General features: G+C 32.9%; 1 protein-coding gene across 6 annotated transcripts in view; it reads right to left on the bottom strand.

Moving 5' to 3' along the window:
• Nucleotides 1–27307, bottom strand: part of LOC143245336 (epidermal growth factor-like protein 8) — a 107128-nt gene extending 79821 nt beyond the window's left edge. The window contains exon 1 of one of the 6 annotated variants that reach the window (XR_013025576.1): nucleotides 3666–3895. The gene's annotated coding sequence lies outside the window, so the exon portion shown is untranslated. Of the gene's footprint in view, nucleotides 1–3665; nucleotides 3937–6079; nucleotides 6488–27198 lie in introns of those variants that run through there. The other 5 variants (XM_076491570.1, XM_076491568.1, XM_076491569.1 and 2 more) reach the window with 5 other exon arrangements.
• Nucleotides 27308–27608: the final 301 nt, after the last annotated feature.

Genomic DNA, 27608 nt, shown 5'->3' with positions numbered 1-27608 from the left:
TGTGTTTACACTATAAAAAGATAAATGTATTCCATATTCACTACTAATGTCATGAAGATATCCTGGTGGGCTATAATGACCGGTTACTATTTATGTCATGAAGATATCCTGGTGGGCTATAATGACCGGTTACTATTTATGTCATGAAGATATCCTGGTGGGCTATAATGACCGGTTTACTATTAATGTCATGAAGATATCCTGGTGGGCTATAATGACCGGTTTACTATTAATGTCATGAAGATATCCTGGTGGGCTATAATGACCGGTTTACTATTTATGTCATGAAGATATCCTGGTGGGCTATAATGACCGGTTTACTATTAATGTCATGAAGATATCCTGGTGTGTTATAATGACCGGTTCACTATTTATGTCATGAAGATATCCTGGTGGGCTATAATGACCGGTTTACTATTAATGTCACGAAGTTATCCTGGTGGGCTATAATGACCGGTTTACTATTAATGTCATGAAGTTATCCTGGTGTGTTATAATGACCGGTTTACTATTAATGTCATGAAGATATCCTGGTGTGTTTTTACGACCCGTTTTGCTTATGAATGACGTGTTTTTTCTTCTTATTTATAATGATGTCAGCAAGTTTCTATTGATGAAACTGATGACAAACACTTACAAGTGCTTCTAATTATGACGTGAACATTTTTTGGTCATAAATGTTCATTGTTTGTTTAGAGTATTCGGGCTAAGCTATCTGCTCACAGTGTTTCATAAATTAGAAGGAAGGCATCAACTACCATGGACTTTTGGACTACTGGTTTATGACTGATTTAACAGTCACTCTTACTGTACAAACGTTTCCAATATGTCGAGTGAATGTTTGTGGTAACGAGGATATTATTATTTAACCAAAGAGTTGCACCACGCCCAACCCATAATATAACGGGTACTTGAAATAACCACAGACATGGAACAGAGTTACTATATAAGGTATTCGAACGAGAATGTGTGTGTGCGTGTGCCACTCGTTACTTTGTTTGTGTTGTGTTTTGTTTCAAATTAAAATAAGTTATTTGAAGCTTTAACAATGATTGAAGGACAAAGTACTATAATTTTGTTGTTTTTTTAACAATGTAATATGTTATTTGGGACTGATTGAAGGGCAAAGTACTAGAAACTGGGTTGATAGACCCTCATTTTAACTTTTCTAAGAAGGTCCTCCAGAACTAGTGTAGAAAACTCACTCATATCAGGTGTCCCATTTATCAAGAAACAAGTCCACAGTAAAGCTTATTTATTAAAATATAAAAAGTTCTCTAGCATGACACTGCTAACTGATGTTCCAAAACACTGATAATTAGGCATCACACTGCTAACTGATGTTCCAAAACACTGATAATTAGGCATGACACTGCTAACTGATGTTCCAAGACACTGATAATAGTAAAGCTTATTTATTAAAATATAAAAAGTTCTCTAGCATGACACTGCTAACTGATGTTCCAAGACACTGATAATTAGGCATGGCACTGCTAACTGATGTTCCAAGACACTGATAATAGTAAAGCTTATTTATTAAAATATAAAAAGTTCTCTAGCATGACACTGCTAACTGATGTTCCAAGACACTGATAATAGTAAAGCTTATTTATTAAAATATAAAAAGTTCTCTAGCATGACACTGCTAACTGATGTTCCAAAACACTGATAATTAGGCATGACACTGCTAACTGATGTTTCAAGACACTGATAATAGTAAAGCTTATTTATTAAAATATAAAAAGTTCTCTAGCATGACACTGCTAACTGATGTTCCAAGACACTGATAATTAGGCATGACACTGCTAACTGATGTTCCAAGACACTGATAATAGTAAAGCTTATTTATTAAAATATAAAAAGTTCTCTAGCATGACACTGCTAACTGATGTTCCAAGACACTGATAATTAAGCATGACACTGCTAACTGATGTTCCAAAACACTGATAATTAGGTATTTAGCTGGATGAAAGGGTAGAGAAGGAGAGAAATACGTTAAAAGATAACTGAATGGTAACCAATAGATGTTATAATAAATGAATGGTAGTAGGATGGGTGAATAGTCAAGATTGATAGATGTAATCGTGTTGTGCGAGGAAGTTTGTTGTTTTTTTTGCCCTTAAGTAATATGTTCTTGTAGACAAAACACAAAATAGATGTTAGCTGAAAGTTGTATTTTAATGCTAGGTATGGCTTTTGATAACTGAGAAAAACATTACAGTTTGCCATTCTTATGATATTTGTAAAGTAGGGCAAAAACATAAATGAACAAAAATTTACACTAGGGATTGTAGTTGTTAGTAAAATATGGTTTTGAATTCAAAATCACTAGGGATTGTAGTTGTTAGTAAAATATGGTTTTGAATTCAAAATCACTAGGGATTGTGGTTGTTAGTAAAATATGGTTTTGAATTCAAAATCACTAGGGATTGTAGTTGTTAGTAAAATATGGTTTTGAATTCAAAATCACTGGAGATTGTAGTTGTTAGTAAAATATGGTTTTGAATTCAAAATCACTGGAGATTGTAGTTGTTAGTAAAATATGGTTTTGAATTCAAAATCACTGGAGATTTTAGTTGTTAGTAAAATATGGTTTTGAATTCAAAATCACTAGGGATTGTAGTTGTTAGTAAAATATGGTTTTGAATTCAAAATCACTGGAGATTGTAGTTGTTAGTAAAATATGGTTTTGAATTCAAAATCACTAGGGATTGTAGTTGTTAGTAAAATATGGTTTTGAATTCAAAATCACTGGAGATTGTAGTTGTTAGTAAAATATGGTTTTGAATTCAAAATCACTAGGGATTGTAGTTGTTAGTAAAATATGGTTTAGAAGATGAAACCTATTTCAAGAAATCATTTACGTTTATATTAACGTAAATAAAGCACGTGATAAAACAAAGTAAAATTGTCATATTTGTATTTATCGGTTCACAAATTTAAAATCGGGTTTCATTAGTTAACAGAGTGCAGATAGCCCATTGTGTAGTTTGGCGCCAAGAAAAAACAAACAAACATCGGTTGAACTAATATCAAAATGTTGAAATCTAAAGGTTTGATCAAGAGGAACGTTTGTCAGAGCCATTTTAGTGGCTATTGTAATCTGTGAATACAAGATTTTACTGTATTATAAAGTTTACTATCACAGTTTCTTACGGGAATTGAAAATACACTTTCTGAAATGAAATGTAACAGGGGTTAGTTGACGGCTTTATCAAATAGTTTAAAACACTGTACGACGTTTCTCAAGTAAACAGGATCACAAAATTCAAACCATCTATCAATGTGCCTAAAACCTCTAGCGCTTTATAGGAGCAGTCTCTTCTTTATCAGAAGCGCGAGCCAGCCACGTTTGGTAAGTGATCGAACTTTGGGATCTTTCTTGGACACTACAACCATTTTGTGAAGATCATGGTGCTGTTTTACTTCAATCTCTTTATACAAAAAGTAAAATAAAAATATTTTATCAAAACACGACATTGTATAGCAAAAAAGATATTCAGTACAAATTAAAATTGTATCTCAGGACAGCTCAGTACGAATTAATACGTAATGTGGTATAATAATTCATTCTTGTCAATGGTCTTAATCCTGTCTGCTTTATGAAGACATTAACGAATCCTCCAGATGGTATACAGTACTTTACATTAAAATATACAGCTTACCTCGGTTAATCTGTCTGTACATTGGGATTATTAAAGGAACACAATTCTCGTCTTCTCGTAAATTAAATGCACTAAAGTAACATACTTAGAAGTAAGTGAAATGTTTATGACAGACTGAGTTCATACCGTTCACTAACTGTTGTAAAGCCAAGTAGAAGCGGTTATCACACACTGTCACCCTACCGAACGTGACGCGAAGTAGTGACTGACCTCAAATTCTCACGAGAAGCACGTGGTTGTCTGCACGCACTCTATCTCATTCACTGAATAAGCACGTGACTTCAGGCAGGTGCAGCAGAAATCATGGGCTCGACCACTGACGAGACCCATTGGCTCCTGCCGGCTCTTTTTAATTATCTTTTTGTTGTTTTTCTGTTTTAGTTGGCCTGCTAACTTACGTCCATTTTCATACTTCATTCAACTGGGCAATGTGTCTGACAGCGTAAGTCTGTGAAGCTTTTAACAGGAAATGTTTCGAAATTTTATTTTGTGTTTTGAAAATGTTATACTTTGGATATAAAACTTCTGAATTTAGTTTTTTTATTTTTTAAGTTCTTTAATTACAAATACCGGCATTACAAGTTGCATAGGTAGGATATTAATATCTTTTGTTTGTTTCTTACTCTGATTGCACGATCAAAATGCGGTATACAAAACATAACACACGAGCATGAGATATATCAAGGAGAGTGTGAAACACCTTTCTGTTGCTTCATTTGTTTAATCCAAGGTGTATATATACACATTCTTATGAAACCTTAAGAGTGTGACCAGAATTAGTCGGTGTGGTAGTTATAGGCTGTCTAACAATGTCACAATGATGTAGAGACAGAAACAAGGTATATATATATACATTCTTATGAAACTTTAAGAGTGTGACCAGAATTAGTCGGTGTGGTAGTTATAGGCTGTCTAACAATGTCACAATGATGTAGAGACAGAAACAAGGTATATATATATACTTTCTTATGAAACCTTAAGAGTGTGACCAGAATTAGTCGGTGTGGTAGTTATAGGCTGTCTAACAATGTCACAATGATGTAGAGACAGAAACAAGGTATATATATACATTCTTATGAAACCTTAAGAGTGTGACCAGAATTAGTCGGTGTGGTAGTTATAGGCTGTCTAACAATGTCACAATGATGTAGAGACAGAAACAAGGTATATATATACATTCTTATGAAACCTTAAGAGTGTGACCAGAATTAGTCGGTGTGGTAGTTATAGGCTGTCTAACAATGTCACAATGATGTAGAGACAGAAACAAGGTATATATATATACTTTCTTATGAAACCTTAAGAGTGTGACCAGAATTAGTCGGTGTGGTAGTTATAGGCTGTCTAACAATGTCACAATGATGTAGAGACAGAAACAAGAAAGTAAGGACATAAGGTTTGATTTCAATGTTGATATTGTCGAAATGTCATGTAAAAATGTGGAGAGTAAGCTCAAATGAATTGATATACAAAAAGACTAAGGAAAATTTATAATTAAGATAACCGTGTTAACTCAGTTGGAACAATGTGAAGATATTCGGGGTTGATAAGGCTAAGAAAGTTGTTGTCTGAAGCGCTCACACTGAGGCTGTGCTAACAGTTGCCAAAATAACTGTGACAACAATGAAATGAAGGTTGGTTGTTAACGCAGTGATAACAATAACAGGCCTTTGGTAGCAGACATTCAAAGGTACTCTGATATTTTAGTAATAATGCAGGCAGCATCGGTAACTCTGTTGGTTCATTGGTTAAACGTAAGAATACTTGTCTCTGGTGTCATACTGGCATTGTTTCTGTGATAAGGAAAATATAAATTAACTTACGACGTAATTCTGTAGAAATGTTTATAGTTTTATTGGTAAATATTAGAGGACGCTGCTGCATTTCTAGATTTAAAAACGTCTTATAAATGTGACAAGATTTTCTGTCGCTGGTACTGAAGTGAACGACATTGTAATTAAATTGTACTTGTGTATACCTGTAATCAACACAGAATTATTCACCAACCTATAAGAGTTACTGAAACATACAACCTACACAATTCTTCTCTGCATCAAATATATTTAGCTGTGGCATAGCGAGTTTTATAGTGGTTTTGATTTTTTTTTCAACTACAAACTATTAACCTATAGCTCCATCTCTTGATCGATTTGAGATGTAATTAAGTCAGGGCCATTGAGCACTCCCTCTTGTTTAAAGGAACATCTTTAGTAATTAAATTAATTCCAATGTTTCTGAATTTATATTTGACATATTTGGTCTTCCTACAAATAAAACAAAATCCACAAGAGAGTAATGTGGTTATATTCAGTACATTACGCTATTCTACAGATGTAAAACCGGGTACAAACACTTAACGTTACTAAAACAAGTCTGTGTCCAGTAAATGTTTTGGTTACAAAGTGGTTACTTACGTGAAGAGTAAATAGTCTGGCGTAACAGAAAGCTGGCATTATTTTGTTTTCTCACGTGCTGCAGCCGTGTTAACGAAATGCTTGGGTGCTCTGTTATAGGTTTCCATTCCTTGTGGGTGTTACACAGGAGGTGTTTATTCGTGTCTTGATCATACCGTTGTCTTTATGAGCCAGTCACTCGCACGTTGTCTCCACGTGTACATCACTGCCCTGTCGCCTCAGGTATTAAGGGAAATGTACTCGACATAAACAAACAACCATAACAAGTTTCATCTGTCAAAGTGATAATTTTGTTTCTTCTTTAAACGACGGAAAACTCACCTCTCCTTCACTCGCTTAATCACTCATTTTTCTTCTTAGCGTACAACATTTCAAAGCTATCTTTGCTTTAGTATAGTTTTTCGGAAGTTATTGAATTGAAAATACAAGAAAAATAATATTTATTTTTTTTAAATTTCGCACAAAGCTACATGAAGATTATCTGCGTTAGCCGTCCTAATTTAGCAGTGAAAAATTAGAGGGCTGGTAATTAGTCATCACCACCCTCCGCCAACTCTTGAGTTATTCTTTTATAAGTGAATAGTGGGATTGACTGTTACATTATAACGCCACCATGGCTTAAAGGGCGAGCATATTAGGTTGGACAGAGGTTCGAACCCGTAACTCACAGATTCTGAGACAAGGTTCCTAACCACCAAGTAAAGAAGACTGATGCTTCGATTATTTATTAACCTTGGTTTTATATAAAAACAACAACATCAAGGTACACTTACGAAACATTTTCATATTTTGCTAACCAATCAAATTCCGGTCTTCACCCTTATACTCCTTGAAACACTCGAACCCCACGTAAACATCACGTGCTGTCTTGAAAGCTTTACGAAATAGGAATGTTTTCGACCTTCGGTTCGCAATAAACATTCATGCAATATGAGCTACGTATTTCCTAGAAAAATGGCTTCCGTACTTATTTTGTTTTACCCGCAGAATAAATGAAAATAAAGCGTGCACAAGTAAAGAAAACCTCTTCCAATAAGGAAGTGAAAATATACATGACATCAAACTTTCAAAAACATTACAGTAGGGATGGAACTGAAGTGAAAATAGACATGACATCAAACCTTCAAAAACATTACAGTAGGGATGGAACTGAAGTGAAAATAGACATGACATCAAACTTTCAAAAAACATTACAGTAGGGATGGAACTGAAGTGAAAATAGACATGACATCAAACCTTCAAAAACATTACAGTAGGGATGGAACTGAAGTGAAAATAGACATGACATCAAACCTTCAAAAACATTACAGTAGGGATGGAACTGAAGTGAAAATAGACATGACATCAAACCTTCAAAAACATTACAGTAGGGATGGAACTGATATCAGTATATACATAATAACACAAGAAACATCACAGTAGGGATGGAATTGACATCAATCATACATAATAACACAAGAAACATCGTAGCAGGGATGGAATTGATATCAGTCATACATATTAACACAAAGACATCATAGTAGGGATGAAATTGATATTAGTCATACATAATAACACAAAGACATCATAGTAGGGATGGAATTGATATCAGTCATACATAATAACACAAAGACATCATAGTAGGGATCGAATTGATATCAGTCATACATAATAACACAAAAACATCATAGTAGGGATGGAATTGACATCAATCATACATAATAACACAAGAAACATCGTAGTAGGGATGGAATTAATATCAGTCATACATATTAACAAAAAGACATCATAGTAGGGATGAAATTGATATCAGTCATACATAATAACACAAAGACATCATAGTAAAGATGGAATTGATATCAGTCATACATAATAACACAAAAACATCATAGTAGGGATGGAATTGACATCAGTATATACAAATTAACACAAATACATCATAATAGGGATGGAATTGACATCAGTCATACATAATAACACAAAAACATCATAATAGGGATGGAATTGACATCAGTCATACATAATAACAAAAAACATCAGAGTAGGGATCGAATTGACATCAGTCATACATAATAACACAAAAACATCATAATAGGGATGAAATTGACATCAGTCATACATAATAACAAAGACATCATAGTAGGGATGGAATTGACATCAGTCATACATAAAAACACAAAAAGACATCATAGTAGGGATCGAATTGACATCAGTCATACATAATAACACAAAAACATCATAATAGGGATGAAATTGACATCAGTCATACATAATAACAAAAACATCACAGTAGGGATCGAATTGACATCAGTCATACATAATAACACAAATACATTATATTAGGGATGGAATTGACATCAGTCATACATAATAACACAAAAACATCATAGTAGGGATGGAATTGACATCAGTCATACATAATAACACAAATACATCATAATAGGGATGGAATTGACATCAGTATATACATAATAACACAAATACATTATAATAGGGATGGAATTGACATCAGTCATACATAATAACACAAAAACATCATAGTAGGGATGGAATTGACATCAGCCATAAATAATAGCACAAAAACATCATAGTAGGGATGGAATTGACATCAACCATACATAATAACATAAAAACATCATAATAGGGATGGAATTGATATCAGTCATACATAATAACATAAAAACATCATAGTAGGGATGGAACTAAAGTGAAAATAGACATGACATCAAACCTTCAAAAACATTACAGTAGAGATGAAACTGAAGTGAAAATAGACATGACATCAAACCTTCAAAAACATTACAGTAGGGATGGAACTGAAGTGAAAATAGACATGACATCAAACCTTCAAAAACATTACAGTAGGGATGGAACTGATATCAGTCATACATAATAACACAAATACATCATAGTAGGGATGGAATTGACATCAGTCATACATAATAACACAAATACATCATAGTAGGGATGGAATTGATATCAGTCATACATAATAACACAAGAAACATCACAGTAGGGATGGAATTGATATCAGTCATACATAATAACACAAAGACATCATAGTAGGGATGGAATTGATATCAGTCATACATAAAAACACAAGAAACATCATAGTAGGGATGGAATTGACATCAGTCATACATAATAACACAAAAATATCATAGTAGGGATGGAATTGACATCAGTCATACATAATAACAAAAACATCACAGTAAGGATGGAATTGACATCAGTATATACATAATAACACAAATACATTATAATAAAGATGGAATTGACATCAGTCATACATAATAACACAAAAACATCATAGTAGGGATGGAATTGACATCAGTCATACATAATAACACAAATACATCATAATAGGGATGGAATTGACATCAGTATATACATAATAACACAAATACATTATAATAGGGATGGAATTGACATCAGTCATACATAATAACACAAAAACATCATAGTAGGGATGGAATTGACATCAGCCATACATAATAACACAAAAACATCATAGTAGGGAAGGAATTGACATCAGCCATACATAATAACATAAAAACATCATAATAGGGATGGAATTGATATCAGTCATACATAATAACATAAAAACATCATAGTAGGGATGGAACTAAAGTGAAAATAGACATGACATCAAACCTTCAAAAACATTACAGTAGGGATGGAACTGAAGTGAAAATAGACATGACATCAAACCTTCAAAAACATTACAGTAGAGATGAAACTGAAGTGAAAATAGACATGACATCAAACCTTCAAAAACATTACAGTAGGGATGGAACTGAAGTGAAAATAGACATGACATCAATCCTTCAAAAACATTACAGTAGGGATGGAACTGATATCAGTCATACATAATAACACAAATACATCATAGTAGGGATGGAATTGACATCAGTCATACATAATAACACAAATACATCATAGTAGGGATGGAATTGATATAAGTCATACATACTAACACAAGAAACATCACAGTAGGGATGGAATTGATATCAGTCATACAAAATAACACAAAGACATCATAGTAGGGATGGAATTGATATCAGTCATACATAATAACACAAGAAACATCATAGTAGGGATGGAATTGACATCAGTCATACATAATAACACAAAAATATCATAGTAGGGATGGAATTGACATCAGTCATACATAATAACAAAAAGGCATCATAGTAGGGATGGAATTGATATCAGTCATACATAATAACACAAAGACATCATGGTAGGGATCGAATTGATATCAGTCATACATAATAACACAAAGACATCATTGTAGGGATGGAATTGACATCAGTCATACATAATAACACAAGAAACATCATAGTAGGGATGGAATTGACATCAGTCATACATAATAACACAAAAACATCATAGTAGGGATGGAATTGACATCAGTCATACATAATAACAAAAAGACATCATAGTAGGGATGGAATTGATATCAGTCATACATAATAACACAAAAACATCATAGTAGGGATGGAATTGACATCAGTCATACATAATAACACAAATACATCATAGTAGGGATGGAATTGATATCAGTCATACATAATAACACAAAGACATCATAGTAGGAATGAAATTGATATCAGTCATACATAATGACACAAAAAACATCATAGTAGGTATGGAATTGACATCAGTATATACATAATAACACAAATACATTATAATAGGGATGGAATTGACATCAGTCATACATAATAACACAAAAACATCATAGTAGAGATGGAATTGACATCAGCCATACATAATAACACAAAAACATCATAGTAGGGATGGAATTGACATCAGCCATACATAATAACATAAAAACATCATAATAGGGATGGAATTGATATCAGTCATACATAATAACATAAAAACATCATAGTAGGGATGGAACTAAAGTGAAAATAGACATGACATCAAACCTTCAAAAACATTACAGTATTGATGAAACTGAAGTGAAAATAGACATGACATCAAACCTTCAAAAACATTACAGTAGGGATGGAACTGAAGTGAAAATAGACATGACATCAAACCTTCAAAAACATTACAGTAGGGATGGAACTGATATCAGTCATACATAATAACACAAATACATCATAGTAGGGATGGAATTGACATCAGTCATACATAATAACACAAATACATCATAGTAGGGATGGAATTGATATCAGTCATACATAATAACACAAGAAACATCACAGTAGGGATGGAATTGACATCAGTCATACATAATAACAAAAACATCACAGTAGGGATGGAATTGACATCAGTCATACATAATAACAAAAACATCACAGTAGGGATGGAATTGACATCAGTCATACATAATACCACAAAGACATCATAGTAGGGATGGAATTGACATCAGTCATACATAAAAACACAAATACATCATAGTAGGGATGGAATTGACATCAGTCATACATAATAACACAAATACATCATAGTAGGGATCGAAATGACATCAGTCATACATAATAACACAAAGACATCATAGTAGGGATGGAATTGACATCAGTCATACATAATAACAAAGACATCATAGTAGGGATGGAATTGACATCAGTCATACATAAAAACACAAAAAGACATCATAGTAGGGATCGAATTGACATCAGTCATACATAATAACACAAAAACATCATAATAGGGATGAAATTGACATCAGTCATACATAATAACAAAACATCACAGTAGGGATCGAATTGACATCAGTCATACATAATAACACAAATACATTATATTAGGGATGGAATTGACATCAGTCATACATAATAACACAAAAACATCATAGTAGGGATGGAATTGACATCAGTCATACATAATAAAGCAAATACATCATAATAGGGATGGAATTGACATCAGTATATACATAATAACACAAATACATCATAATAGGGATGGAATTGACATCAGTATATACATAATAACACAAAAACATCATAGTAGGGATGGAATTGACATCAGCCATACATAATAACACAAAAACATCATAGTAGGGATGGAATTGACATCAGCCATACATAATAACATAAAAACATCATAATAGGGATGGAATTGATATCAGTCATACATAATAACATAAAAACATCATAGTAGGGATGGAACTAAAGTGAAAATAGACATGACATCAAACCTTCAAAAACATTACAGTAGAGATGAAACTGAAGTGAAAATAGACATGACATCAAACCTTCAAAAACATTACAGTAGAGATGGAACTGAAGTGAAAATAGACATGACATCAAACCTTCAAAAACATTACAGTAGGGATGGAACTGATATCAGTCATACATAATAACACAAATACATCATAGTAGGGATGGAATTGACATCAGTCATATATAATAACACAAATACATCATAGTAGGGATGGAATTGATATCAGTCATACATAATAACACAAGAAACATCACAGTAAGGATGGAATTGATATCAGTCATACATAATAACACAAAGACATCATAGTAGGGATGGAATTGATATCAGTCATACATAATAACACAAGAAACATCATAGTAGGGATGGAATTGACATCAGTCATACATAATAACACAAAAATATCATAGTAGGGATGGAATTGACATCAGTCATACATAATAACACAAAGACATCATAGTAGGGATGGAATTGATATCAGTCATACATAATAACACAAAGACATCATGGTAGGGATCGAATTGACATCAGTCATACATAATAACACAAAAACATCATAATAGGGATGAAATTGACATCAGTCATACATAATAACAAAAACATCACAGTAGGGATGGAATTGACATCAGTATATACATAATAACACAAATACATTATAATAGGGATGGAATTGACATCAGTCATACATAATAACACAAAAACATCATAGTAGGGATGGAATTGACATCAGTCATACATAATAACACAAATACATCATAATAGGGATGGAATTGACATCAGTATATACATAATAACACAAATACATTATAATAGGGATGGAATTGACATCAGTCATACATAATAACAAAAACATCACAGTAGGGATGGAATTGACATCAGTATATACATTATAACACAAATACATTATAATAGGGATGGAATTGACATCAGTCATACATAATAACACAAAAACATCATAGTAGGGATGGAATTGACATCAGTCATACATAATAACACAAATACATCATAATAGGGATGGAATTGACATCAGTCATACATAATAACACAAAAACATCATAGTAGGGATGGAATTGACATCAGCCATACATAATAACACAAAAACATCATAGTAGGGATGGAATTGACATCAACCATACATAATAACATAAAAACATCATAATAGGGATGGAATTGATATCAGTCATACATAATAACATAAAAACATCATAGTAGGGATGGAACTAAAGTGAAAATAGACATGACATCAAACCTTCAAAAACATTACAGTAGGGATGGAACTGAAGTGAAAATAGACATGACATCAAACCTTCAAAAACATTACAGTAGAGATGAAACTGAAGTGAAAATAGACATGAAATCAAACCTTCAAAAACATTACAGTAGGGATGGAACTGAAGTGAAAATAGACATGACATCAAACCTTCAAAAACATTACAGTAGGGATGGAACTGATATCAGTCATACATAATAACACAAATACATCATAGTAGGGATGGAATTGACATCAGTCATACATAATAACACAAATACATCATAGTAGGGATGGAATTGATATCAGTCATACATAATAACACAAGAAACATCACAGTAGAGATGGAATTGATATCAGTCATACATAATAACACAAAGACATCATAGTAGGGATGGAATTGATATCAGTCATACATAATAACACAAGAAACATCGTAGTAGGGATGGAATTGACATCAGGCATACATAATAACACAAATACATCATAATAGGGATGGAATTGACATCAGTCATACATAATAACATAAAAACATCATAGTAGGGATGGAACTGACATCAGTCATACATAATAACACAAAAACATCATAGTAGGGATCGAATTGACATCAGTCATACATAATAACACAAAGACATCATAGTAGGGATGGAATTGACATCAGTCATACATAAAAACACATAAAAGACATCATAGTAGGGATCGAATTGACATCAGTCATACATAATAACACAAATACATCATAGTAGGGATGGAATTGATATCAGTCATACATAATAACACAAGAAACATCACAGTAGGGATGGAATTGATATCAGTCATACATAATAACACAAAGACATCATAGTAGGGATGGAATTGATATCAGTCATACATAATAACACAAGAAACATCATAGTAGGGATGGAATTGACATCAGTCATACATAATAACACAAAAATATCATAGTAGGGATGGAATTGACATCAGCCATACATAATAACACAAAAACATCATAGTAGGGATGGAATTGACATCAGCCATACATAATAACATAAAAACATCATAATAGGGATGGAATTGATATCAGTCATACATAATAACATAAAAACATCATAGTAGGGATGGAACTAAAGTGAAAATAGACATGACATCAAACCTTCAAAAACATTACAGTAGAGATGAAACTGAAGTGAAAATAGACATGACATCAAACCTTCAAAAACATTACAGTAGGGATGGAACTGAAGTGAAAATAGACATGACATCAAACCTTCAAAAACATTACAGTAGGGATGGAACTGATATCAGTCATACATAATAACACAAATACATCATAGTAGGGATGGAATTGACATCAGTCATACATAATAACACAAATACATCATAGTATGGATGAAATTGATATCAGTCATACATAATAACACAAGAAACATCACAGTAGGGATGGAATTGATATCAGTCATATATAATAACACAAAGACATCATAGTAGGGATGGAATTGATATCAGTCATACATAATAACACAAGAAACATCATAGTAGGGATGGAATTGACATCAGTCATACATAATAACACAAAAATATCATAGTAGGGATGGAATTGACATCAGTCATACATAATAACACAAAGACATCATAGTAGGGATGGAATTGATATCAGTCATACATAATAACACAAAGACATCATGGTAGGGATCGAATTGATATCAGTCATACATAATAACACAAAGACATCATTGTAGGGTTGGAATTGACATCAGTCATACATAATAACACAAAAAGACATCATAGTAGGGATCGAATTGACATCAGTCATACATATTAACACAAAAACATCATAATAGGGATGAAATTGACATCAGTCATACATAATAACAAAAACATCACAGTAGGGATGGAATTGACATCAGTATATACATAATAACACAAATACATTATAATAGGGATGGAATTGACATCAGTCATACATAATAACACAAAAACATCATAATAGGGATGGAATTGACATCAGTCATACATAATAACACAAAAACATCATAGTAGGGATGGAATTAACATCAGCCATACATAATAACACAAAAACATCATAGTAGGGGTGGAATTGACATCAGCCATACATAATAACATAAAAACATCATAATAGGGATGGAATTGATATCAGTCATACATAATAACATAAAAACATCATAGTAGGGATGGAACTAAAGTGAAAATAGACATGACATCAAACCTTCAAAAACATTACAGTAGAGATGAAACTGAAGTGAAAATAGACATGACATCATACCTTCAAAAACATTACAGTAGGGATGGAACTGAAGTGAAAATAGACATGACATCAAACCTTCAAAAACATTACAGTAGGGATGGAACTGACATCAGTCATACATAATAACACAAAAACATCACAGTAGGGATGGAATTGACGTCAGTCATACATAATAACACAAAGACATCATAGTAGGGATGGAATTGACATCAGTCATACATAAAAACACAAAAAACATCACAGTAGAGATGGAATTGATATCAGTCATACATAATAACACAAAGACATCATAGTAGGGATGGAATTGATATCAGTCATACATAATAACACAAAAACATCATAGTAGGGATGGGATTAACATCAGCCATACATAATAACATAAAAACATCATAATAGGGATGGAATTGATATCAGTCATACATAATAACACAAAAACATCATAATAGGGATGGAATTGACATCAGTCATACATAATAACAAAAAAACATCACAGTAGGGATGGAATTGACATCAGCCATACATAATAACACAAAAACATCATAGTAGGGATGGGATTAACATCAGCCATACATAATAACATAAAAACATCATAATAGGGATGGAATTGATATCAGTCATACATAATAACATAAAAACATCATAGTAGGGATGGAATTGGCATCAGTCATAATAACACAGACGCACAATGTTAACAGAGAAAAGTAAGATAAATTAATCTCAGTTGTGGTTTAATAGTAATATATAATGATATATGTTAATTCTTACGTCTCGTATTGTATATTAGTTGTGGTTTAACAGTTACTTATATTGATATGTGTTAATTCTTACCTCTGGCATTGTATATCAGTTGTGGTTAACTGATATATATATTGATATATGTTAATTCTTACCTCTGGCATTGTATATCAGTTGCGGTTTGATAGTTATATATATTGATATGTTAATTCTTACCTCTGGTATTGTATCAGCCACGGGGAAGTTATAAGTTACGGTCAATCCAACTGTTCGTTGGTAAAGGAGGAAAAAATATCCCAAGAGTTGGCGGTGGGTGGTGATGAATATCTGCCTTCTCTCCACTCTTACTCTGCTAAATTAGAAACGGCTAGCGCACATAGCCCTCGTGTAGCTATGCGCGAAATTAAGAGCAAACAAACAAACAAACAAGTTAGAACCAAAACTCACCATTCAACACGTCACTTCCCGTGTAGTACGGTAAAGAGAAAGTACACAGAACGTCAATACCAGAACTATCACATGTAGACACGTGTTTTACATCAATAGATACACTGAACTAGTGAAATGATATTACATCAATAGATACACTGAACTAGTGAAATGATATTACATCAATAGATACACTGAACTAGTGAAATGATATTACATCAATAGATACTCTGAACTAGTGAAATGATATTACATCAATAGATACACTGAACTAATGAAATTATATTATATCAATAGATACAATGAACTAGTGAAATGATATTACATCAATAGATACACTGAACTAGTGAAATGATATTACATCAATAGATATACTGAACTAGTGAAATGATATTACATCAATAGATACACTGAACTAGTGAAATGATATTACATCAACAGATACACTGAACCAGTGAAATGATATTACATCAATAGATACACTGAACTAGTGAAATGATATTACATCATTAGATACACTGAACTAGTGAAATGATATCACATCAATAGATACACTGAGCTAGTGAAATGATATTACATCAATAGATACACTGAACTAGGGAATGATATTACATCAATAGATACAGTGAACTAATGAAATGATATTACATCAATAGATACAGTGAACTAATGAAATGATATTACATCATTAGATACTCTGAACAAGTGAAATGATATTACATCAATAGATACACTGAACTAGTGAAATGATATTACATCAATAGATACACTGAACACAGGACGATCCGTTGAAACTCAGAATTCTAGCTCCTTTGTTCTCTTTAAAACTTATGCTATGAAACTGTAAGAACAAACCTCATATTCAACGTGTATCTTATGGAAACAATATTGTGTTTAAGTTGATATGTATTTTAAAATATATAATATTTGTTACTTACTCTATAGATTCTAATGACCGTTGAATAAACATTTAAATTATAAGGTTTTGGTTGATTGATTATTAACTTTCGCTATCATTATGTCAGATAAATGCTTTGTAGTTTGCCTCGTGATTTCATTGAACATTATCCGAGACATTTAAAATAATGCTAAATGCATTTACTGTAAACACATTAATATTTTTTCTTAGAGCATACAACAGCGAATGTCACATTTTAGCACGTGACTAGAAAGAAACATTATGGTCAAAGTTATGCGTTTTCCGCTTCTGAGGTCAGTGTTGATTTCGTTTTTTTCTTCTCCCTCACTCCTTTATAGGCAGTTAAACTCCGACCCATAGCTTGAAAGCAACCAGTTTCCAAAGTATTACCCTCAGTTTCTCGTTAAAAGTATCAGTAGAAAAATTCAATAGGACTGTCATATAAACACTGATTTGTGGCGTGTGTTAGAAACGGGCTTTTCTTTACTAGATGGTTACATCGTAACTCGTATACTCATAAACATAACCAGAAATGGAACCATATTTTATAGGTTGACATGGTTATATGGCAATCCTAAAGCTTACCTTTTTAACCTCTACTCAGTTTTGAACTTGGGAGTTTATAATGCTAAAATTGTAGGTTCGATCCTGCAATGAACCCAGCACAGATAACCGGTTGTGCAGCAAAGTTGATAAATAGCTCAGACGTTTTGAAAAACAAGAAATAAAAATAACTAGTTGATGTGTCACCGAACCGAAAACCAATCTAAATATTTTATTTCTCAAGAATGTTTGTTAAACTGATTTAACAATAACAAACGTTAATACAAACAATATGACGACTTAGGTTGTTCCAAAGAAAGGAATAAGCTTTTTATAAATAATTCTATAAGGAAGGACAGAAACTGTAGGGAAAAACAGAAACTGCAGGGAAGGACAGAAACTGTAGGGAAGAACAGAAAATGTAGGGTAAAATAGAAACTGTAAGGAAAAACAGAAACTGTAGGGAAGAACAGGCTCTGTAGGAAAGAACAGAAACTGTAGGGAAGAACAGAAACTGTAGGGAAGAACAGAAACTGTAAGGAAAAACAGAAACTGTAGGGAAGAACAGAAACTGTAGGGAAGAACAGAAACTGTAAGGAAAAACAGAAACTGTAGGGAAGAACAGAAACTGTAGGGAAGAACAGAAACTCTTCCTATATTTAATTATTCTGTCTCAAAGTAGTCATATGACAGGATGAAGTTAGGTAATGCAAATACATATATACATACTTACACATATACAAACATACATATATACACATTTATATACAAAAATACATACATATATATGTATATATCACTTAATTTTTATAATGTTCATCAATATATGTTTTTATCCACTCGTCAAACAAGAATGAAGGTTGTATCAATATACTCTACTGTTAATATTGGTTGTGTCAATATACTCTACTGTTTGAACGTTGTATCAATATACTCTACTGTTAATATTGGTTGTTGTTGTTTCCTCCTAACCTGTGTTTTTTCGCTCATTGCAATTATTGTATACGTCATATGTCTATTGTAACTTTATGTACACTTGAACATTATCGTCATGTCTATTGTAACTTTATGTACACTTTAACATTATCGTCACGTATATTGTAACTTTATGTACACTTTAACATTATCGTCACGTATATTGTAACTTTATGTACACTTTAACATTATCGTCATGTATATTGTAACTTTATGTACACTTTAACATTATCGTCACGTATATTGTAACTTTATGTACACTTTAACATTATCGTCATGTATATTGTAACTTTATGTACACTTTAACATTATCGTCATGTATATTGTAACTTTATGTACACTTTAACATTATCGTCACGTATATTGTAACTTTATGTACACTTTAACATTATCGTCATGTATATTGTAACTTTATGTACACTTTAACATTATCGTCACGTATATTGTAACTTTATGTACACTTTAACATTATCGTCACGTATATTGTAACTTTATGTACACTTTAACATTATCGTCACGTATATTGTAACTTTATGTACAGTTTAACATTATCGTCACGTATATTGTAACTTTATGTACAGTTTAACATTATCGTCACGTATATTGTAACTTTATGTACAGTTTAACATTATCGTCACGTATATTGTAACTTTATGTACAGTTTAACATTATCGTCACGTATATTGTAACTTTATGTACAGTTTAACATTATCGTCATGTATATTGTAACTTTATGTACAGTTTAACATTATCGTTATGTATATTGTAACTTTACGTACAGTTTAACATTATCGTCATGTATATTGTAACTTTATGTACAGTTTAACATTATCGTCATGTATATTGTAACTTTATGTACAGTTTAACATTATCGTCATGTATATTGTAACTTTATGTACAGTTTAACATTATCGTCATGTATATTGTAACTTTATGTACACTTGAACATTATCGTCATGTATATTGTAACTTTATGTACACTTGAACATTATCGTCGTGGACAGAACATAAGACAATGAACAAGTGTTAGACATACTGACAATATCGTGGACAGAACATAAGACAACGAACAAGTGTTAGACATACTGACAATATCATTGACAGAACATAAGACAATAAACAAGTGTTAGAAACGATGAAAAATAAGAAAACAGTGTTGTTATTCATCAAGAAATCAGCGTGCGACAAATTTGGATTAAAATAAATGGATGACAGAGAATGTTGGTAAAAGGAATGGAGTAATAAGAAGAGATGGACCAATACAAATGTGGATGGATAAAATCAAATAGTAACTATCTTATAATGATGGAAAACAGAGAATATTGGGACTTATGACAGTCAATCTGATTCATGCAAATGACAGAGAATAATGAAGCTTATGACAGTTAACCTGCTTCCAGTACATGACAGACAATAATGGAGCTTATGACAATTAACCTGCTTCTAGTGGATGACAGAGAATAATGGAGCTTATGACAATTAACCTGCTTCCAGTGATGACAGAGAATAATGGAGCTTATGACAATTAACCTGCTTTCAGTAGATGACAGAGAATAATGGAGCTTATGACAATTAACCTGCTTCCAGTAGATGACAGAGAATAATGGAGCTTATGACAATTAACCTGCTTTCAGTAGATGACAGAGAATAATGGAGCTTATGACAATTAACCTGCTTCCAGTAAATGACAGAATAATGGAGCTTATGACAGTTAACCTGCTTCCAGTAGATGACAGAGAATAATGGAGCTTATGATAATTAACCTGCTTCTAGTGGATGACAGAGAATAATGGAGCTTATGACAATTAACCTGCTTCCAGTAGATGACAGAGAATAATGGAGCTTATGACAATTAACCTGCTTTCAGTAGATGACAGAGAATAATGGAGCTTATGACAATTAACCTCCTTCCAGTAGATGACAGAGAATAATGGAGCTTATGACAATTAACCTGCTTTCAGTAGATGACACAGAATAATGGAGCTTATGATAATTAACCTGCTTCCAGTAAATGACAGAATAATGGAGCTTATGACCGTTAACCTGCTTCCACTAGATGACACAGAATAATGGAGCTTATGACAGTTAACCTGCTTCCACTAGATGACAGAGAATAATGGAGCTTATGACAATTAACCTGCTTCCAGTAGATTACAGAAAAATGGAGCTTATGACAATTAACCTGCTTCCAGTGGATGACAGAGAATAATGGAGCTTATGACAATTAACCTGCTTCCAGTAGATGACAGAGAATAATGGAGCTTATGACAATTAACCTGCTTTCAGTAGATGACAGAGAATAATGGAGCTTATGACAATTAACCTCCTTCCAGTAGATGACAGAGAATAATGGAGCTTATGACAATTAACCTGCTTTCAGTAGATGACAGAGAATAATGGAGCTTATGACAATTAACCTGCTTCCAGTAGATGACAGAGAATAATGGAGCTTATGACAATTAACCTGCTTCCAGTAAATGACAGAATAATGGAGCTTATGACAGTTAACCTGCTTCCACTAGATGACAGAGAATAATGGAGCTTATGACAATTAACCTGCTTTCAGTAAATGACAGAGAATAATGGAGCTTATGACAATTAACCTGCTTCCAGTAGATGACAGAGAATAATGGAGCTTATGACAGTTAACCTGCTTCCAGTAGATGACAGAGAATAATGGAGCTTATGATAATTAACCTGCTTTCAGTAGATGACAGAGAATAATGGAGCTTATGACAATTAACCTGCTTCCAGTAGATGACAGAGAATAATGGAGCTTATGACAATTAACCTGCTTCCAGTAAATGACAGAATAATGGAGCTTATGACAGTTAACCTGCTTCCACTAGATGACACAGAATAATGGAGCTTATGACAGTTAACCTGCTTCCACTAGATGACAGAGAATAATGGAGCTTATGAAAATTAACCTGCTTCCAGTAGATTACAGAAAAATGGAGCTTATGACAATTAACCTGCTTCCAGTAGATGACAGATAATAATGGAGCTTATGACAGTTAACCTGCTTTCAGTAGATGACAGAGAATAATGGAGCTTATGACAGTATCATCCTTCCAGTAGATGACACATGTTATCGGGTCTGTGAACATTATTTGGTTTTTACAACATAAAATCAAAATGAAAATCTAGTGGTTGTGATTATATTTGGATAAGTACTTTTCAGCTTAAGCAAGCTGTTTAAAGACCTAACAGGTTTGTTCTTCTAAGTTTGGAATTGAAACCACTCAACTTGGTAACAATACTTTAAATTCAGAAACGTTTCGAATTTTTATTGGTACTTTTTAATATATATATATAGCATGAGCCATACTATCTTATCTATATGACTGACGTTACTAGGCAGTCTTACTTTAAGGCAGAATCACTTGTGTTATGAGGTATTATATTCCATATGTCAACAACAACACAAATAACCGACCTGTACAAACTAAAGACAGCTCAACGTAACAGCAACGGATTGTGAAACTGTCAGTGAGAAGAATACAAAACTAAAATATAACAAATAATAAAACTTATGGAAGTATTACTTTGTATATTGTAACGTTTTTTGTAACAAATAATAAAACTTATGGAAGTTTTACTTTGTATATTGTAACGTTTATTGTAACAAATAATAAAACTTATGGAAGTTTAACTTTGTATATTGTAACGTTTATTGGCTTCTTTCGTTAAGATTTTATTCAAATACATAACGGTCAAATTCTACTATTTTAGGCTTCTCTTGTCAGATAAAGAAGTGTAATTTGATTGGCATTCTTACATGGCACACACTTCTCGAGCGTGTGTTGTACGTTTTACCAACAAAGGGACACAAACTTCAAACCCTATGAGTAAGTTAGCGACTGGACCACACTCATACCTAATGTATCTTAATGTTGTTAGTCTGATTGTAGGAATCCTTAAAACAAGTTCTTAGATCATTTATATTGAAAACTGTTTAATTTTCGTGTATGATTATAAATAAACATACTTATGAGAACAAGAGCAAAACGAAATTTTTCCTTAAGATCAAACGAACTATGTGGACCAGAAAGTTGTCCTTGTTTTGTTTTTCATGCTAAACTTAAATTGTTCTGTTTTGTTTTCTTTTAAAAGTGTAATTATAATCAACCATTTCAGCTAATTATCTCTGTTTCTTCTTGTTTCACCCACTTTTATTCACAATTTATTTAAAATTTGTAATCCTAGACGGTAATAAAAGTTACTTTCAATCTATAATTACACATTTACATTTTTTGGTTTGTCATACTAATCATCACAAGAACATTAACTAAACCCTATCCTGTCCTCTCTTATTGTGGTAGCAAACTTACACGTGTAATATCTCGATTACTAAATGTGAATACCTAGCTAGTTAAAAGTAACTGAACATTTGGAAACAGTAAATTCAATGGAATACTTAGTTCAATTTTACCTCTCCCAGTGCAAGAGTAAATTGTTCCGAACGTTCAAATCCACAGGTTGCGAACAACATTGATTTCTATAACATAACCATACGCTGCTAACAACTAAGTTTCCAATAGTTTCAGTAGGGTATTACTGCCTACAGAAATAAAATGTGTTTTAGTTGATTCTATTACATCGAATTGACTGAAGAAAACCACCAGTAAACCGTCAATACTTATCTAGGACTATAGAATACAATTCTCAGACGTACGAACGTAACAATACGTCATTTACACTGTATACGTCATACTCAGAGCCGACGAATCCTTTCTCTAAATACCAGGACTCATAATGTCAGGTAGGTTATGATATCCATAACAGTTGTCAAGGAGCTATTTGTTTGTTTGTTTTTCAATTTCGTGCAAAGCTACTCTAGGGCTATCTGCGCTAGCTGTCCCTAATTTAGCAATGTAAGACTAGAGGGAAGGCACCTAGTCATCACCACCCACCGCCAACACTTGGGCTACTCTTTTACCAACGAATAATTGGATTGACCGTTACATTATAACGCCCCTACGGCTGAAAAGGCGAGCATGTTTGGCGCGACAGGGATGCGAACCCGCGACCCTCGGATTACAAGTCGCACGCGTTAACACGCTTGGCCATGCCTGGCCCCGGGGCTATTTGTACTGCTAACTTCATGAATAGTAACTGCTGGGCCCCGGGACTATTTGTACTGCTAACTTCATGAATAGTAACTGTTATGGTGTGAAATATATTAATTAATTATATTGCATTTATTGGTGATTTTATTTCAAGAATTATGGTAAGGATTAATACAGCAACATTATTTGTTTATTATTATTTTATTTGAATTAACTTTAAGACCATTCAGCGGAACTGACGATTCAGGAAGATGATGTTCTTGTTCTAGAAGTGAGTCAAGCAAGAATCATTAAAGAAAGTTACGTGTGTTGAGATGGGTGTAACAATAACTAAAGAAAGTTACATGTGTTGAGATGGATGTAACAATAACTAAAGAAAGTTACATGTGTTGAGATGGGTGTAACAATAACTGAAGAAAGTTACATGTGTTGAGATGGGTGTAACAATAACTAAAGAAAGTTACATGTGTTGAGATGGGTGTAACAATAACTGAAGAAAGTTAGATGTGTTGAGATGGGTGTAACAATAACTAAAGAAAGTTACATGTGTTGAGATGGATGTAACAATAACTGAAGAAAGTTACATGTGTTGAGATGGGTGTAACAATAACTGAAGAAAGTTAGATGTGTTGAGATGGGTGTAACAATAACTAAAGAAAGTTACATGTGTTGAGATGGATGTAACAATAACTGAAGAAAGTTACATGTGTTGAGATGGGTGTAACAATAACCAAAGAAAGTTACATGTGTTGAGATGGGTGTAACAATAACCAAAGAAAGTTACATGTGTTGAGATGGGTGTAACAATAACCAAAGAAAGTTACATGTGTTGAGATGGGTGTAACAATAACTGAATAAAGTTACATGTGTTGAGATGGGTGTAACAATAACTAAAGAAAGTTACATGTGTTGAGATGGGTGTAACAATAACTAAAGAAAGTTACATGTGTTGAGATGGGTGTAACAATAACCAAAGAAAGTTACATGTGTTGAGATGGGTGTAACAATAACTGAAGAAAGTTACATGTGTTGAGATGGGTGTAACAATAACCAAAGAAAGTTACATGTGTTGAGATGGGTGTAACAATAACTAAAGAAAGTTACATGTGTTGAGATGGGTGTAACAATAACTAAAGAAAGTTACATGTGTTGAGATGGGTGTAACAATAACTGAATAAAGTTACATGTGTTGAGATGGGTGTAACAATAACTAAAGAAAGTTACATGTGTTGAGATGGGTGTAACAATAACTAAAGAAAGTTACATGTGTTGAGATGGGTGTAACAATAACTAAAGAAAGTTACATGTGTTGAGATGGGTGTAACAATAACTGAAGAAAGTTACATGTGTTGAGATGGGTGTAACAATAACTAAAGAAAGTTACATGTGTTGAGATGGGTGTAACAATAACTAAAGAAAGTTACATGTGTTGAGATGGGTGTAACAATAACTAAAGAAAGTTACATGTGTTGAGATGGGTGTAACAATAACTAAAGAAAGTTAGATATGTTGAGATGGGTGTAACAATAACTGAAGAAAGTTACATGTGTTGAGATGGGTGTAACAATAACTAAAGAAAGTTAGATATGTCTTAACAATCATTGAATAAAGTTACATACGTCTCAGCACATAATGAAAAAGTTGCATGCGTCGCAACAATCTTTAAAGAAGGTAACATATGTCTTAACACATAATGAAAAAAATGGCATACGTCTTAACACAGGTTCAGCAAAATAAAAATTACTGGCCACAAAATAAAAACAAATTACTTTTTCATTTTTCCATGAAATCATTCAGCTAGGAAGTAAAATCTATTTAGAACTGTTTTGATACATATTTGTACTACACAACATCAGTTCTGTTATCTTACTTTTACGGATTTCTCACGCTCTAGATAAATATGTACAAACAGAAATAAAAATAAAACTCGATGTTGTTCAAAACTTGAAACAGTGCTGTTGTGTAAGATAATATGAACTTTAGTTTCCATGTATTTATAATTATACTATATTATATTAAACACTTTTAACAGTGCTGTTGTGTAAGATAATATGAACTTTAGTTTCCATGTATTTATAATTATACTATACTATATTAAACACTGTTAACAGTGCTGCTGCTTCAGACAGAGCACATTTTTTGCCCATGTTTATGTTACGGTATGTTTAGAATGATTACTTCTGGAGATGAAACTTAACCCAGTTTGCCATCTCGAGGGCTCCATTGAGGTGACTCGTTTTAGGTAAAGGGCGCGTGAAAATGACCACAGGAAATCGGTTAATTAAAAAGGAAAACATATATTTATACTTTGGAATCTATGCAACCAGAAACGACCAATCTTTACGATATTCAACACGCACATAGTTTAGGATAGTTAATGATTTAGAAACATAATCGTCGCCAAGTCGCTCAGCGAGTCTGACTAGTTTGTGTACTTACTTTATCAGTTCTACGAATCTATACTTGCGGCTTGTTAATATAAAGACGACGGGAATCCAGAAATCTTCCTGGATCTGTTTTTGATTTGGTTGACGCTAGATGACAAAACTATTCCTACTGTTCTGTCTATACAGAGAAATCATCATAGAACTTGGCAGCTGTGGTTAAGAGTTTAATATATAACACGTTAATGTTCAGTTTTCTCTCCCTCAAGGAAGAGTTGGATACATTAAAACCTGTGTCTTCTAAAAGTGAAAAGAACACTTTTATACAAACCACAACATTTAACTTTTCATATGTCAGTTACAAAACAAAACTAAAACTTACATGCTGCAAAACAAAACTAAAACTTACATGTTCGCCGAAAATTATAATTATTGGCTTTCTCCTGCTCTTACTCGTAGTAAGAAAATTAGAGCCATCTGGTGCTTACATTAGAAACTTCCCTTATGCGTTCAACAATTGTGGTTAAAGGAACTTCATTAGATAAACGTCTCTGGGTGATCAATCACAAAATGACGTAATTTTTAGCTAAATTACGTGTTTCCGCGAAGCTTGAGTGCACGACATATTAGAGCTAATTAGATTGTCTCCGTATGGTGACGTAAAATTTTACCAACTCCTAACATTACTTACCCCTAATTTCTCTTTGTTCCAGATGTAACTAAGCTGAAAAAAACAACACAAGAAAAGTAAAATGAGAGAAAAAATGAATTATACACCAATGGCCTCGGTAAAAATGATTTTCTTTGAGACACACTGTT

The sequence above is a fragment of the Tachypleus tridentatus genome, chromosome 2, assembly GCF_004210375.1.
Source record: "Tachypleus tridentatus isolate NWPU-2018 chromosome 2, ASM421037v1, whole genome shotgun sequence".
Taxonomy (NCBI): domain Eukaryota; kingdom Metazoa; phylum Arthropoda; class Merostomata; order Xiphosura; family Limulidae; genus Tachypleus; species Tachypleus tridentatus.
Note: the sequence above shows the minus strand (reverse complement) of the source record. Positions and strands in the feature narration are given on the sequence as shown.